This window comes from Procambarus clarkii, chromosome 16 (genome assembly GCF_040958095.1).
Source record: "Procambarus clarkii isolate CNS0578487 chromosome 16, FALCON_Pclarkii_2.0, whole genome shotgun sequence".
Classification (NCBI taxonomy): Eukaryota; Metazoa; Arthropoda; class Malacostraca; order Decapoda; family Cambaridae; genus Procambarus; species Procambarus clarkii.
In genome coordinates, this window is record NC_091165.1 from 27,983,738 (window position 1) to 27,998,997 (window position 15,260).

General features: G+C 42.6%; 1 protein-coding gene across 1 annotated transcript in view; it reads left to right on the forward strand.

Annotated features, from left to right (window-relative positions):
* The first annotated feature begins 4,227 nt into the window (after window positions 1-4,227).
* LOC138365306 (serine/arginine repetitive matrix protein 2-like) overlaps window positions 4,228-15,260 on the forward strand; it is a 92,871-nt gene continuing 81,838 nt past the window's right edge. Inside the window, exon 1 of the mRNA XM_069325595.1 lies at window positions 4,228-4,546. The gene's annotated coding sequence lies outside the window, so the exon portion shown is untranslated. The remainder of the gene's footprint in view (window positions 4,547-15,260) is intronic.

Consider the following 15,260-nt stretch of genomic DNA (forward strand, 5'->3'; position numbering starts at 1 on the left):
CTGTGGTTACTTCACTAGGTACAGTACTTGTATTTTTTATAGAGGCACTAACTGCGTGAAGCGTCTCGTACATGCCTTAAGATTATGAATTAATTAATACAAATTTAGGGTCTTAAATACTGAGGTCGCATCCATTTACTGGCAAGAAGTAATGACACTGAACTTGAATGATCTACCGACTGAAGTGCACATAATTAACTGTGTAATGAATATATTAATTGATAATCTGAAAGTCATATATAGATCTCTCATACACAACTGTGTTTTTTGTATTACATATTTATGACATATTGGCTATTTTTATGTTTCTGTGACACAAATACAATAAAATTATTAATGATAGTAACAGAGTCCAATTTCATGTGGACTCCATCTCATGTTGGCTTCCGAATGCATGATAGAGCTGATGAGTTAGCCAAAGAATCTGCTTTTAAGGAGAAATTGAGGATAACTTTGGATTACTAATAAAAAGTCTGAGAGCAGCAGTACACTAAGAACTTCAACAAAATCTTGTAGATCTGAGGCAAAGTGAAATCGACACCAGTAATTCCATCTGTCATCATACTATCATGCAAGAGGAGCCACACATCAATGGACCATCCAATAAAATCAGCAGACTTCTAGATGTTACTACTGCTCGGCTTAGACTCGGTTACAAGTATCTCTGGGAATTCTCATTATCTGCCGATGTAGACCTGACCAAATGTAAACTGTGTCAACAAAATTATTCGCACCCCCTCCGTCACTATGTGATGGAGTGCGAAAAGATACCTGAATTTAGAGACAATTCAATAACAAATGTTCCAGATACGTGTAAATATTTAATTCAAAATGATCTGCTACCAGAAATTTTAGCCAAATATCCCCAGTTTGCTAACTGTAGGTAGTAACTAAGTGATTGTAACCTATCCACCGCTGCCCACTGGATGGGGGCGGTGTGCGGGACAAACATATCAATTGTGACACTAGCTCTCCACATGTCAGTTGCTTAATTTAGAAACTGTACTTTGGTTGATCTCAAACCCATTGATGATGTGACGACTTATACTGAATTTTGTAACTAGCTCATCAAGATTGTAACTTGCTTAGATAAATGAATTGTGGGGTACAGTCCCTGAGCCCATTATGTGCCTCTGTAACCCTTTCCACTTTCTAGAGAGAGAGAGAGAGAGAGAGAGAGAGAGAGAGAGAGAGAGAGAGAGAGAGAGAGAGAGAGAGAGAGAGAGAGAGAGAGAGAGAGAGAGAGAGAGAGAGAGAGAGAGAGAGAGAGAGAGAGAAAATATTAGCTGCTACGGTCACGTATGACTACCAAAATACGCTACCAATACCACCCTGAATCACCGGACAGGGGGACCGGTGAAGCCTTATGGATATTAATATTGTACCAGGCCTGGTGTAAGTAACACATAAATGGTAAAAGGATCCTGACCTGACACTCAAATAACCCTGAAACCACTGGAGTGTACTATATAGAATAATGGGAGCAATGATGGACACTTTAGCATTAACACACATTAAAAGGAAACCGGACAATTAAGGTCATTAGGTCATGCGGAGGCAAAGAGAACGGTAAGTTCAGTATCACAACGGCAGGTACCTTTAATACACAACGGGGAATGACTTTGAAAATATTACTTTATTTATCAATTTAAAAGAAGAGAATTCCTCTCTATGTTCTCTAACCGAGGCAAAGATAATTGAATGATAAGGTGCTGGATAATTTTGCAAGTAATTTACCTACTTAAATTTTCTTAGATTAAGGACCTGCCCGAAACGCTGCGCGTACTAGTGGCTTTACAAGATTGTAATTACCATTTTATGTATCCTCACAATCCCAATGTACCTTCTTGTATATAAATAAATAAATAAATAAATAAATAAATAAATAAATAAATAAATAAATAAATAAATTCAACAGAGACGTCTTACTCTACAATGAGTTCCACGTAACTTTCAGGTTCTTCATGTTCATTCTCCAGAAGTTTTGACCACACACCAACCCCCACAGTGTCTAGACACTGTGTCTTCTCTTATTGAACGCCATCTTATATCCAGCCGATCGAGGTGCATGAGGTCTTCGACCTTCTTTTGGCGTGGGAGAGTTAATACTCGTGAATTAGCGTAACAGCATCGCATCTGACGACCTTGTGGTCACCTCACCGTTGACCTCAGTTGACCTGGACCTTGGTTAGCGCCTGACACAAGTGTGAGTTTTCCATTGTATTCCGGCGGCTGGCTGGCGACGCGCCAACCGTCCCACTGTCACGCTGTTATATTGGTCTGCTGTGTACACACTGGTCTGCTGTGTTCTGCTCTCTTGTTACACACTGGTCTGCTGTGTACTGCTCTCTTGTTACACACTGGTCTGCTGTGTACTGCTCTCTTGTTACACACTGGTCTGCTGTGTCCTGCTCTCTTGTTACACACTGGTCTGCTGTGTTCTGCTCTCTTGTTACACACTGTCATAATATAAAACGGTTGGAAATCTGTGATCCTGATGTACTATGAACTATTCAACACCACGCAACAGGTACAAGAAGGCTGGTTGTGATTAAACAACCGCTCACAGGATGAATAATGAGTGCACATTAAACTACCGCTCACAGGATGAATAATGAGTGCACATTAAACTACCGCTCACAGGATGAATATTGAGTCCACATTAAACTACCGCTCACAGGATGAATATTGAGTCCACATTAAACTACCGCTCACAGGATGAATATTGAGTCCACATTAAACTACCGCTCACAGGATGAATAATGAGTCCACATTAAACTACCGCTCACAGGATGAATATTGAGTCCACATTAAACAACCGCTCACAGAATGAATAATGAGTGCACACTAAACTACCGCTCACAGAATGAATATTGAGTCCACATTAAACAACCGCTCACAGAATGAATAATGAGTGCACACTAAACTACCGCTCACAGAATGAATATTGAGTCCACATTAAACAACCGCTCACAGAATGAATATTGAGTCCACATTAAACTACCGCTCACAGGATGAATATTGAGTACACATTAAACAACCGCTCACAGGATGAGTATGGGGTGCACAATAAACTAGCCGTCGCTGGCAGCAATAAACAAAAACTCCCACCAGCCGCAAGTGACTCTACAGAATACAAAATATCAAGCCCAGATCCACGTTTTCTATAGGTTAACCTATCGTGTATCGATAGGTTAGGCGGGTGGCTTGGATTCGTGCATAGTATTTTGCATTGTGTGGCAAATGAAGAGAATGGGCTGATAGAGAACGGGTTTGAGTTGCCTCCTGTCAAACCGTAATGTGAATCATATTTGAAATTGACCAGATTGAGGCAATGATATATATATCAAAAGTAAGTTTTTCTTGGTAATCTTTAATATAGAAGTAATAATATTGTAGTTTTTTTTATAAATAACATAAAGGTCTAATGTAATTTATGTTTGCTTGCAAGATGCTTGCATTCAAAGAATGCAAGAGAGAGAGAGAGAGAGAGAGAGAGAGAGAGAGAGAGAGAGAGAGAGAGAGAGAGAGAGAGAGAGAGAGAAGGAACAGATAAAGAGAATTTGGATGCAGACTTATTTAGTATGTATGTGTGTATTCAAGAACTTCGTTTGGTGACACAGGAGAACGCGTGGGTTGAATTCAGTCTGTGGGCGGGCAGCAGCTCTTTAATTTGAGCGTCTCCCGCCCCCATCTCAGCACTAGTCCAGCCACAATATATATAAACAGCTTAAAATATATATATATATATATATATATATATATATATATATATATATATATATATATATATATATATATATATATATATATACATATATATACTACTATCCATGAAAAGTTAGGTTAGGTTGTCTTCTTTCTTGTGGCCTGTAAAAATTATGCAAAACGTGGATCTTTTTCCGTGAAACAGCCAATATTTTATACTTACGCCCATGATGCTATCATTTTTCGATGATATGAAAACAAGAGAGATCATTTTGCGTAATAACACTGTAGCGTGTAGACTGTAGACTGTATAGTGTTGAGGAAGTCTGCGTAAACTCATAGTATTCACCAGCCATTTTTTGATAGCCAACCCACGTGAAAGAATGCTGAGTACTGAAATGGGACTACAGTATGTAGGTATACTACATATTATATAAAATTTAAAAGGCGTATAATGGTGTAGAGGCCGATGGAAGGTTGGCTCGTGCGTCTGGCAGGAGCAGCAGCCGACGGGCTGCCAGTCCTACCGTAGCCTCAGTGACGGGAGGTCGCGCCCCGCTTCTCCTCCTTGTATCTTCGTAAGTTTCAGGGCCATCACGCGTGTTTCGGGGCCTGTAGGCCACAGGTGTACCTCGGCGGCGTTTCGACGTGGATGCTAATGGCCTTCAGGCGGGGGCAGAGATGCAGCAAACGTGAACCAGGGCGGGAAACGTTGAGAAAGAGAGAGAGAGAGGGAATGGTGATGCGAGGTGCGGCTGCGAGTCTTGACAAACGTTACTGAGTCACCCAGGAACGTCAGGAGCTGTTCCTGAGGCTCCTGAGAGCTCTTCCTCTCAAGGTAAGACCCTACTCACCACTTCTTCAAACCTCCAACACACATACAATTAGCAGAGGTAAAGGTCTTGGCGTTTAAACCAGCAGCTAACATAAGGGTGTTGCACTAGTACTCCAGAGCTCTGACTCCCGGATGGCTCCATCAATAACAAATATATACAACTCGGTGAAAACATTTTGGCTGACGCTCTGGGAATATTTAATACAATTAGGGAAAGTTTTTTGTTTGATGTGTGTGGTTGTGGTGGTGGTGGGTGGACCTGGTGACCTGCAGGTGTTGTGTGTGGTTGTGGTGGTGGTGGGTGGACCTGGTGACCTGCAGGTGTTGTGTGTGGTTGTGGTGGTGGTGGTGGGTGGACCTGGTGACCTGCAGGTGTTGTGTGTGGTTGTGGTGGTGGTGGTGGGTGGACCTGGTGACCTGCAGGTGTTGCGTGTGGTGGTGGTGGGTGGTGGTGGGTGGACCTGGTGACCTGCAGGTGTTGCGTGTGGTGGTGGTGGGTGGACCTGGTGACCTGCAGGTGTTGTGTGGTTGTGGTGGTGGTGGGTGGACCTGGTGACCTGCAGGTGTTGTGTGTGGTTGTGGTGGACCTAGTGACCTACAGGTGACTCCTGCCATGTATCAGCCAGCCGGTACACGTGACTTACACAACAATATTTTCATCGATTCAGAAGGATATTGGATAAAATATTGCACAGTCACCCTCCTTATATTAGCACAAAAGTCTTGTAATATTGCATGTTGAGTATTTATATAGTAACCTCTCCATTACTAGACCCAATACTCCACCTGTGTGGTGCACTAAGTCGTGATGATAAGTCGGGCACTCAGCTTTAAGTGTAATTATAATTGTCATACTATTAGTAAAGGATTACGAAGTTCATAAAGCAATGGCACTGATAATTTATCCATGGATTAGAGTAATTTACTGGCACTGGCCTATGAACAACTAATCCTGGTGACTAGAACAGGCTGTACGGATACTTCATATACTGTAGATATATAGGTAACTGGGAGGGAAATTATAGCAGCTTGTTGATTTGGTTTTATCCCAGTATTAGTATGTAGTTACCTCAAAAAACTTATTTATTACCAATCAAGTTTTCAATTAAGTGTATTAAATATTAGCGTTAAGTAGCTGTCGACAGTAATTGCTGCAAAATTTCCATGGTCTTGTATTCTTGTGTATGTAAAATTATTTTACAAAAGAGGAATTGTAGATATGACGAGACGATATAAGTGAAAAAAAAATATATTTAGTTTGATTTCACAATGTCCCCCTCTTCCCTAGCCAAATTCGAGGCTGTCTACACGGTCACCCAACCAGTTACTAGCCAGGCCCAACGGTATTCAACCAGTTGACCAAGTCTCGCCCATTGCATGTGTACCTGCAACTGGTCGACGCGAGTGAGGACTCTGTTATGCGCGTGTACCTGAATTATGCCGCCACTTGTGCGTGTTATAATAACAAATCCAATTAGCCCAAGTGTAAACACGCACACGCCCACCTGCCATCACACTCACAATTTGTCCTGGGAACAGATATGAAGAGGACTGATCAGCAAGTTGCCAAGCGTGAAATGCATAATTAAAAGTGATTTACGCAAGAGCCAACACAAATCTTGGCATGAGAGACTAGACGCGCTGCAGGCATAATTAAGAGTAGGGCATTATTGACCCCGTGACCACAAATTACAGCTGGTTGATATATTATATTTACATTTGAACATCACGCATCAGGTGCGGTGGTATGTTGCAGTTCAGATGAACATTCCTGCGTGTCGTTCAACAGGTTATACATTACTACGCTGGAAGCAATAGTATGGTACTTTTAACGTGGGAGAAGGAGTGAGAAACATAAAGGGGAGAAAAGGAAGAGAGGACGAGGAAAGAGAGAAGACGAGGAGGAACAGGGGCGGGGAGTGGATGGAGATGGGGGGGGGGGAGAGAAAGGTGAGAAAGATAAGAGGTGAATGAAGAGGGGAAAGGAGAGGAAGATAGGGGAAGAGAGAGGACAGGTGAGAGGAAAGAGGAGAGGGGCGAGAGAAAAGAAGAGAGAAATAGGGGAAGATTGGAGAAAGGAAAGAGGAGGATTTGATTCCATACATATTAATGCGTGCGTGCGTGCGTGCGTGCGTGCTCGTCAGCTGTGTTTGCTTGGGTGTAGCGTGTTGCAGGGAGCTGAGCGTGTCAAGTAGACGAGCAGAACACATGATGGGGGGGGGGAGGGGGTCATTATCCACACGAGCCGTCACCTGTGTACCATCCACTCCCTCCTGGAATTCGCAGATGTAAACCCAGTTACCCGCACAACTCCTGGCCCTTTCCAATGTCTTCTGTTTCCTCTAATCCACCGCCACACTCCCATCACTCCTCTCACCTTTCACCCTCTCATCTCCTCTCCTCCTTTCTTTGTTAATTCACCCAACTTCACCTCGGTGTGTGGCTCCCATATGGACCGTTTTACTCGTGCTCTCGCTCAGTCTATTCATCCCCTTACTCTCTCTCTCTCTCTCTCTCTCTCTCTCTCTCTCTCTCTCTCTCTCTCTCTCTCTCTCTCTCTCTCTCTCTCTCTCTCTATCTCTATCTCTCTCTCTCTCTCTATCTCTATCTCTCTCTCTTTCTCTCTCTCTCTTTCTCTCTCTCTCTTTCTCTCTCTTTCTCTCTCTCTATCTCTCTCTCTATCTCTCTCTCTATCTCTCTCTTTCTCTCTCTTTCTCTCTCTCTTTCTCTCTCTCTCTCTCTCTCTCTCTCTCTCTCTCTCTCTCTCTCTCTCTCTCTCTCTCTCTCTCTCTCTCTCTCTCTCTCTCTCTCTTCTCCATTTGTTATTGATCCACTTTTACGATTGCTTCGTATTTGAACACCCTTACGTTCATCTCAGTCTTCCTCCACACCTACCAAAGGATACCTTATCAACCAGGCAGTGATTCATACGTCAGACTGCGAACAGCCGCGCCAAATAGCCTGGTTGATCAGTCCTGCAACCAGGAGGCCTGGTCGGGGACCGGGCCGCGGGAACTTTGAGCCCCAAAATCATCGCAAGGTAATCCTCGTCAGATTTGCATTCAGTTATCTCCCCGCTGCTGACTTTTGTTCAATCTTCTCTTTCCATCAGTCCTCCAATTAATGCCTAATTATAATAGTTCCTTCCCTTCTACATTTTTCATTATTACTTTAGGTTACCCCTCTCTTGGTCTCTTCTAAGACTTATCTTCCTTCCCCTCGAATTACATATCTCTTCCAACCGTTGTTGTTGTTTTAGATTCAGCTGCTGGGAACAAAAAAGTTCCAAGTAGCACGGGCTATGGCGAGCCCGTTGTAGACTTACCTGGCACAGGAGCGGGGGCTGTAACTTCCCTGGCACAGGAGCGGGGGCTGTAACTTCCCTGGCACAGGAGCGGGGCTGTAACTTCCCTGGCACAGGAGCAGGGTGTCTAATTATCCCTCATATGTACCTGTATATATTCCACAATTCTGAAGTACACCGCACTCTTAACTTCCAGTCGTTGTCTCCCTTGAAACCTTATATTCTTCTTCAGCAGAGTGTTGTCTTGAAGTAGTCACCCTATAAACACGATTGACCACGAGAACACTGTTTACGTATGTAGTGTGTGTGTATATACATATCTGATGTTGTAAATAAAGTGTGCTTACCTATTCGTTGTCACTTGTCACTTGTATTTACATGGAGAGAGGCATACCTCGTGGGTATTGCTCTCTAATGTTGAAACTTTGATGTGGAAGTTATAATTGAGAGCTGTTTATTGGGTGTATGTTATGCGTGTGCGAATGTGCGCGCTATTAAGAAATAGAGGAAGGGCTTGTTAACAGCGAAAGAAGAGACCCAAACACGGGCGGATGAGAGGTGTGTGTGTTAGGCTAATGTGGAGAAGCAATGAGACTGACGGGTGAGAGATATATAGTATAATAATGAACTTTTATCGCCCCAGCCAAACAAACATACGGACCCGAAGGTCTTGCACACACAAATATAGGACACCACCAGGCATTTCCTCTCCTCTTAGCCAAACACTACGGAGCTGACCAGGAGAGCAGGAGGAGGAGGAGGATACGAAATAGAAAGACTAGTGATCAACTGTTTATTGACTCTTTAGTTGGTAGAAAGAAAACGGGACAATACGTCACTTTCGCGAGCAACTTCCATTATCTAGTATTATTATTAACATCTTTATTGACAAAATTAATTAAAATTTTGCCTATTCTGAGGATTTTGATAAAGTCTTATTAAAGTGAGGATAATGCTGGTATTCACTGTCACGCAGGACAGAGGGTCATACATAAGACAATAGGTCTAAACTGTAGGCTGAAGCACATATATATCATGGTTACAATCAATGTTTTAATGTATGGATATGTGAAAACAACTTTCTATTGTGAACTGCCACACAAGGGCAGGGATGGGTTCATAAGTGATACAGCTTAGAAGTGATATAAATAAAAATTGTTCTTCATTCTTTAAAATGGACAAGCAAATTTTGGATTTGGCCTTAGGTAAGGCATACGAGCGAAAAGCGACGTTCTTTGTAGGAGGACAGGTTGGTGTAGCATCCTGACACTTATCTTGTAAAATGCTAAGCTAACCTACATACGTAAATACATAGATACACAGATTTACGAACACTGTATGTAGGGCATACGTAAATCTGTGTATCTATGTATTTACGTATGTAGGTTAGCTTAGCACCGAATCACCTTCTGTGGTTGATTGTTCAATAAACCCCCTGAACTATATGTTTAACACATCTCTAACCCTGTCCATGGAGGACAGAAGAAAATGTATATATATGCTAGTTAGCATTGTAAATGCCTGGCCACGTCTGTGGTAGAAAAAAAAAACTTATCTTGTCCAGGTGCGTGAAGGCGATACATTTTTTTTCTTGTCTCAATAAACTTACTTGAACTTGAATTTGAACTTGAACTTAAACTTGAAGGCCACACAAATGTTCACTAGTATTGCGTACCTCGCTGATATTATATGTACCTCCAACAATAGACTTAAAGTTACATCTAACCCCCAGATCCTTCTCTTACATTGACTCAAACATTTACCCTCTATTCCAAATCTTATCGCCCGGTATTTGCTGCATTAAAGTCGAGGTTATCTTGAGAGAATTTCGGGCTTAGCGTCCCCGCGGCCCGGTCCTCGAGCAGTCATTTCTCAGGCTATGTCTCTAGTTAGTGCCTTATTAGTTCTAATTATGAAGAATTAACCTCGTGAGAAACAGCTTGTGGGAACTTCGAAATCCTCTATACTTTGTTTTACTCTAGAATACTATTTTGCTTTGCTGTTAGGGAGATCTGATAGGCAAGGATTAGTGGCACCGGTAACCTAAACTAATTATGAAAACTATAACTGGTGCTCGTCGACTCAGCCAAGGCAAAATTAACACAGCTAATCATGCGATTATGGTATTAACTAAAGCAGGACGATAACAACATGTACGGCAGGATTACAATAATATCCAATACAGAGATTAATATATCCGACGACGATATGGTATTATGATAAAGGGGATTGTAGCAGTATCCAGGGAAGGTTTTAATAATACCGCAGAAAAAGATTAATATTGCTCTAAGAGTAGACCATAATATTGCTCTAGAGAAGACTACTATATCACTGCACACAAGATCGTAATATTGTCCCTGACTAGTCAGTAGTATTGTCCCAGACCAGATCGTAATATCGTCCCAGACAAGATCGTAATATTGCACCAAACAAGGTCGTAACATTGCGCCAAATAAGACCGTAATATTGTCCCAGACATTACGTTAATATTCTGATTATTATCGTAGAATCTAGATGAATCTTGTTATGAAATGCCAGGGAACAACACATGCCACCTGGGCACTGTTCCCATCATGATGCAGGCCTAAGTCATCTCGCAATTACTCGACGATCCAAACTGAGGAGACGACGTGAGAAGAATGGAATTAAAGGTGTAGAGTAGGGTCCTAATTTTGTGACCAGAGGGATGGGTGAGGGCATCTTCTACCATTCATGTGTAAGAGTAAGAGGTCATCCGTGTTCCTGGATATTGTACTGAAAGTATCCCTTCGCACTGGTTAAAGGGATAAAGCCTTTAAAGCCTTCCTTCCTTCCTTCCTTAAGACTAATCTTAAGCCCAGAGACAAAGGGTGAAGATAAGAGGACATTTTTCACACAGGATAAAGATAGAAAAGATAGTCTGCTACTTGGTAAAGGACGATAATGAATGAGCCGTCTGTTACTGTATAGAGGGTGAGAGTTTTGACGGGAGGAGGGAGGGATGTAGAGGGAAGGAGTAAGGGCTCAAAAGGAAAAGAGGATGGATGTAGAGCGAGAGGATGAAGGAGGAAGGAGACGTGAGAGGAAATAAGACAAGGAGAATGGTGGGTGTATATACATGGCTTGTTGCAGGGTGTCGCAGGATTCCTTGCTTAGTGTATTGCCCGTCTTACGTAACTCAGCTCCGTCTTATTGGATTTGACTTGGTCGCCAAGAGTAGCACCGCCCTCAGCAACAGTACCAACGGCAACGGTAACAAGGGAATCATCATCATGTTCCTGATGATGATCAGCAAGATCATCATCAGGAACAACATAAGCAGAACAAATTGCAGTATTATCATCATCATCATCAGCGGCAATAGTGGTAGTAATAGCAACAACAGAATCATCAGTAACAGCTGGAAAATCAAACAACAACAGCAGTAAGGTCAAACAGCAGCAACAGTAAGGTCAAACAACAGCAGCAGTAAGGTCAAACAGCAGCAACAATGGTTAGTAACAGCAAAATCATCAGTAACAAAAATAACAGCAATAGCAACACTAATCAAAGACTTAGAATCAGCAGTAGCAGAAACATTAGCAGTAGCAGCAGTAGCAGAAACATTAGTAGCAGCAGCAGTAGCAGAAACATTAGTAGCAGCAGCAGTAGCAGAAACATTAGTAGCAACATCAGTAGCAGAAACATTAGTAGCAGCAGTAACAGAAACATTAGTAGCAGCAGTAACAGAAACATTAGTAGCAGCAGTAGCAGCAGTAACAGAAACATTAGTAGCAGCAGTAGCAGCAACAGCAGCAATAACAACATCAACACCATCCCCTTTGTGACAACACGTGGCGGCCGGAATTAATTTAACCTCAATGGCCCTCTGCTCTTACAAGATTAAATACCTAGCATAATTCTATTGTGCCTCAATACAATATACGACAATTAATAATGCAATAAAAACGCTATACAAATACATCTCACGAGTTGAAAGACAAGTTGTTTTATTTGTCTTAAGAATTAATGCCATTGTCGTGTTTGTTGGGCCTCACAATACAAGCTCAAGATAAGACAATCACAAGGAGGGCACGTGCGTAATGGCACTTAGAGTGGGTGAGTCAGTGAGAGGCACTCATATGAGAGAGGCTGGGATAGGGGGGGGGGGAGCATCCCATGTGTTAAGGGCCGAGAGAGGATGTGTGGGATGACGGAGCACCCTAACCAAAGAAAGGCTAGGGGATAAATGGGGGAGGTGGGGGTAGGGGGGGGGGGGAAGTGGCCATTTGGGAAGGATTGTGAGGATGAACATCTTAGATGGAGAGGTCAGACAGGGTTACATCCTATTTGGTGGAACCTGTAAAGGAGTGAGTCACTGTGAGAGCTCGTTAGGAGACACTAAATCAGCAGCCAGATAAGAGCTTAACTCAGTAAGCTCTTATCTTACATTTCTTATCGAGCAAAGTATGTAGGGCAGAGCTTCAACTCCTGGTTCCCACCCCTCTCTGTTTGTAGTTTAATTCAATGACTCCTGTGTAGAACACACGTTTTTCTGAACTGCACTTGCAAGATAACCCTAGTATGGAAAGCCCTTGGGTAGGACCACTTGTGTATGTACTATCGAGGTAAACATATGATTGAACGGTCAACTTTTAGGCAAGAAACCTTGCACCTCTTTATGCTACATTCAACCCTAGCTCTTGTCTTGTCAAACACAATGATCAATACCACTTGGCTGTCACTTGGTCTTGTATCTAGAGTCATCCTAGAGGAGGAATTCTATCGACGACAGGTTCGTCATCAATTTTGTACTCAAAATGTGCCTGGTGTGGGAATTGGCAGTAAAGTGCCTCATAAGGTATTGACGAGTATAAATTAGGCATATTTGTTGCCTTGAGGCTACGCTATCATTGCATATTTAAGCTAATTTACTTACATAATAGTGAAGTGGCATTATGTTGTTCAGTGGGAGACGCAGGGTACCTGTTCTATTTCTCTAGTGTCTTATCAAGAGCTAATCAGAATTTGTTTTCTCTTTATTAAATAATATGCAATATAAAAAGTCAGCATTTGTAGTATAGGCTCTTCTATAAGTAGGTTTAGCACCTCTGTTAAGGCGGCATCTAGAACTGGCACTCATCTCATACAGTTGAGTGACGCGGAACAGTGATGTATAGCGAAGAGCAAATCTTAACGTATATTCTTAAGAATGAGAACGACTCATTCTTAAAAATATATAAACACACACACACACACACACACACACACACACACACACACACACACACACACACACACACACACACACACACACACACACACACACACACACAAAACTTGCTGTGATGCTGACAATGGAATTCCAGGATGCAGTAGAGAACTTGGGGGTCCTTCAGACTGACTCCGGAAGCACCAGGTGTAGCAGTGGTGAGTGGGTCGTACTGTAATTATCTTCGTGGCTGTAATAGATGGAGGTCTGCAGTGGGTTAAAGCGTGGCTATAGGTGGCATTATGTGGCAGTAGTGGATTAGTACGAGGGTAGGGATGTGGTGGGTGTGGTCGTGCGTGAGGTTGTGGTTGAGTGGGAGTGAGGTGGACTTACACACGTGCCTAAGACTGGAGTGGGCGGTAAGGTTGAGCCTGAAATGAGTGTGTGGCATTGGGTTACGGGCTCACCATAGCCCGTGCTACTTGGAACTGTTTGTTCCTGGTAGCTGAATCTGAAACAACAAGAAGGGTGTGTAGGTGGAGACTGGTGGTGGTCGTGGAGCACATTTTCTCACGTCTGACGTGTGCAGCGACCCGCGACACTCACACAGGTCCTTCAGTGATTCGCTGCGGCCCTGTGCTGAAAGTGGTGTTAGTGGTAGTGTTACTGTTATGGCCTCTTGCTGTTACTTTTTACTTTGGTCACTTCTTTTGTCGCTATTGTAACTGTTATTACTGTCGCTGCTATAATTACTGCTCATGTGTGTCTCCTAGAGAGTCTATCTTTGATATACAGTGTTATCAGTACATCCTTCTGGCCAATTCCTGGCGCCTACAGCTGCATGGACGCCTCAGGTTTATAGAGCTCTCCTGTTCAGCAACGCACATAGACAAGTGGCTGTCAGTACGTGAGTGTGCACCTTCGATCGTGTGTGTGTGTGTGTAAGTGTGTGTGTGTGTGTTCACCTACATGTACTTTCAAGGTGGCGCTTCAGTTCCTAAGTGGCACCTTTCCACGTACTTTTAAAACTATAGCCTCTGCTTCAACAGCATCCTCGAGGGGACAATGACACAATGAAAGCGTAAAGGGAATAATGAAATTAGTAAAACCCCTCAAGTGGGGAAAATAAATTGTGTTGAGAATATCTCAGGAACAGTTTAACATCATGGCAACATTAGAACAACAATCCAAGACGAAACCTTGGTGGGAGTAAACCAGTGACAGCCTAAAGAGGGTAATAAATTGCTGTGACAATCTCAAGGGAGCTAGTAAACCTCAATTAAAACTTTAAAGGGACATATAAACCCACAGTGGAAGTCTCAAGCGAGGAAATAAACCAGATTTGAAATGAAAAATACAAATATGCAAATAAAACGCTTTGGGCGGTACAGATAATTCTCAAGAAGCGGACGACGTAAGATTGAAAGCTAAGAGAACACAGTGATAAATATTGAGGGGGATGGGGGAGGGGGAAGTGGGAGAGATGATTCCTTAATGTCCACGAACTGCCAGCCATGTGCAAGACCAAGATTGTAACACTTAACTGCATCTCGTACTTACTACACGGAACTTTTTGCACAAGAGTATATGTCGAGCTGCTGGACCACTATGACATGGCATTAGATGCCATGGAAGACAAGCAAAACTCTGATGTAATTTACACAGATTTAGCAAAAGCCTTCGACAAATGAGACCATGGTGTTACTGCACACAAAATGCGTCCAAAAGGAATTACAGGAAAAATAGGCAGATGGATCTACAATTTCCTGACTAACACTCAATGTGTAATAATCAACAAAATAAAATCCGCTCCATCATACATGAAAGCTCAGTCCCTCAGGGTACTGTGCTTGCTCCAGTACGTTTTCTCATCCTCATATCGGACATAGACAAGGACACAGTCTATAGTGCTGTATCATCCTTTGCAGATGACACTAGGATTTTTATGAGAGTATCCTACATAGAGGACGCGGCAAACCTCCAATCAGATGTAAATCAAGTCTTTCTATGGGTTACTATGGTGATAAATTTTATGGTGTTAAACGAAGATATGTTCCAGCTCCTGCGCTACGGAAAAAATGAAAATATAAAAACGGAAACCACGTACAAAACGCAGTCAAATCATAACATAGAACGAAAAAGCATTATAAAGGATCTGGGTGTACTCATGTCGGAAGACCTTACCTCTATAGAACACAATAAAGTAGTCACATCTGCAAGAAAAATGACAGGTTGGATAACAA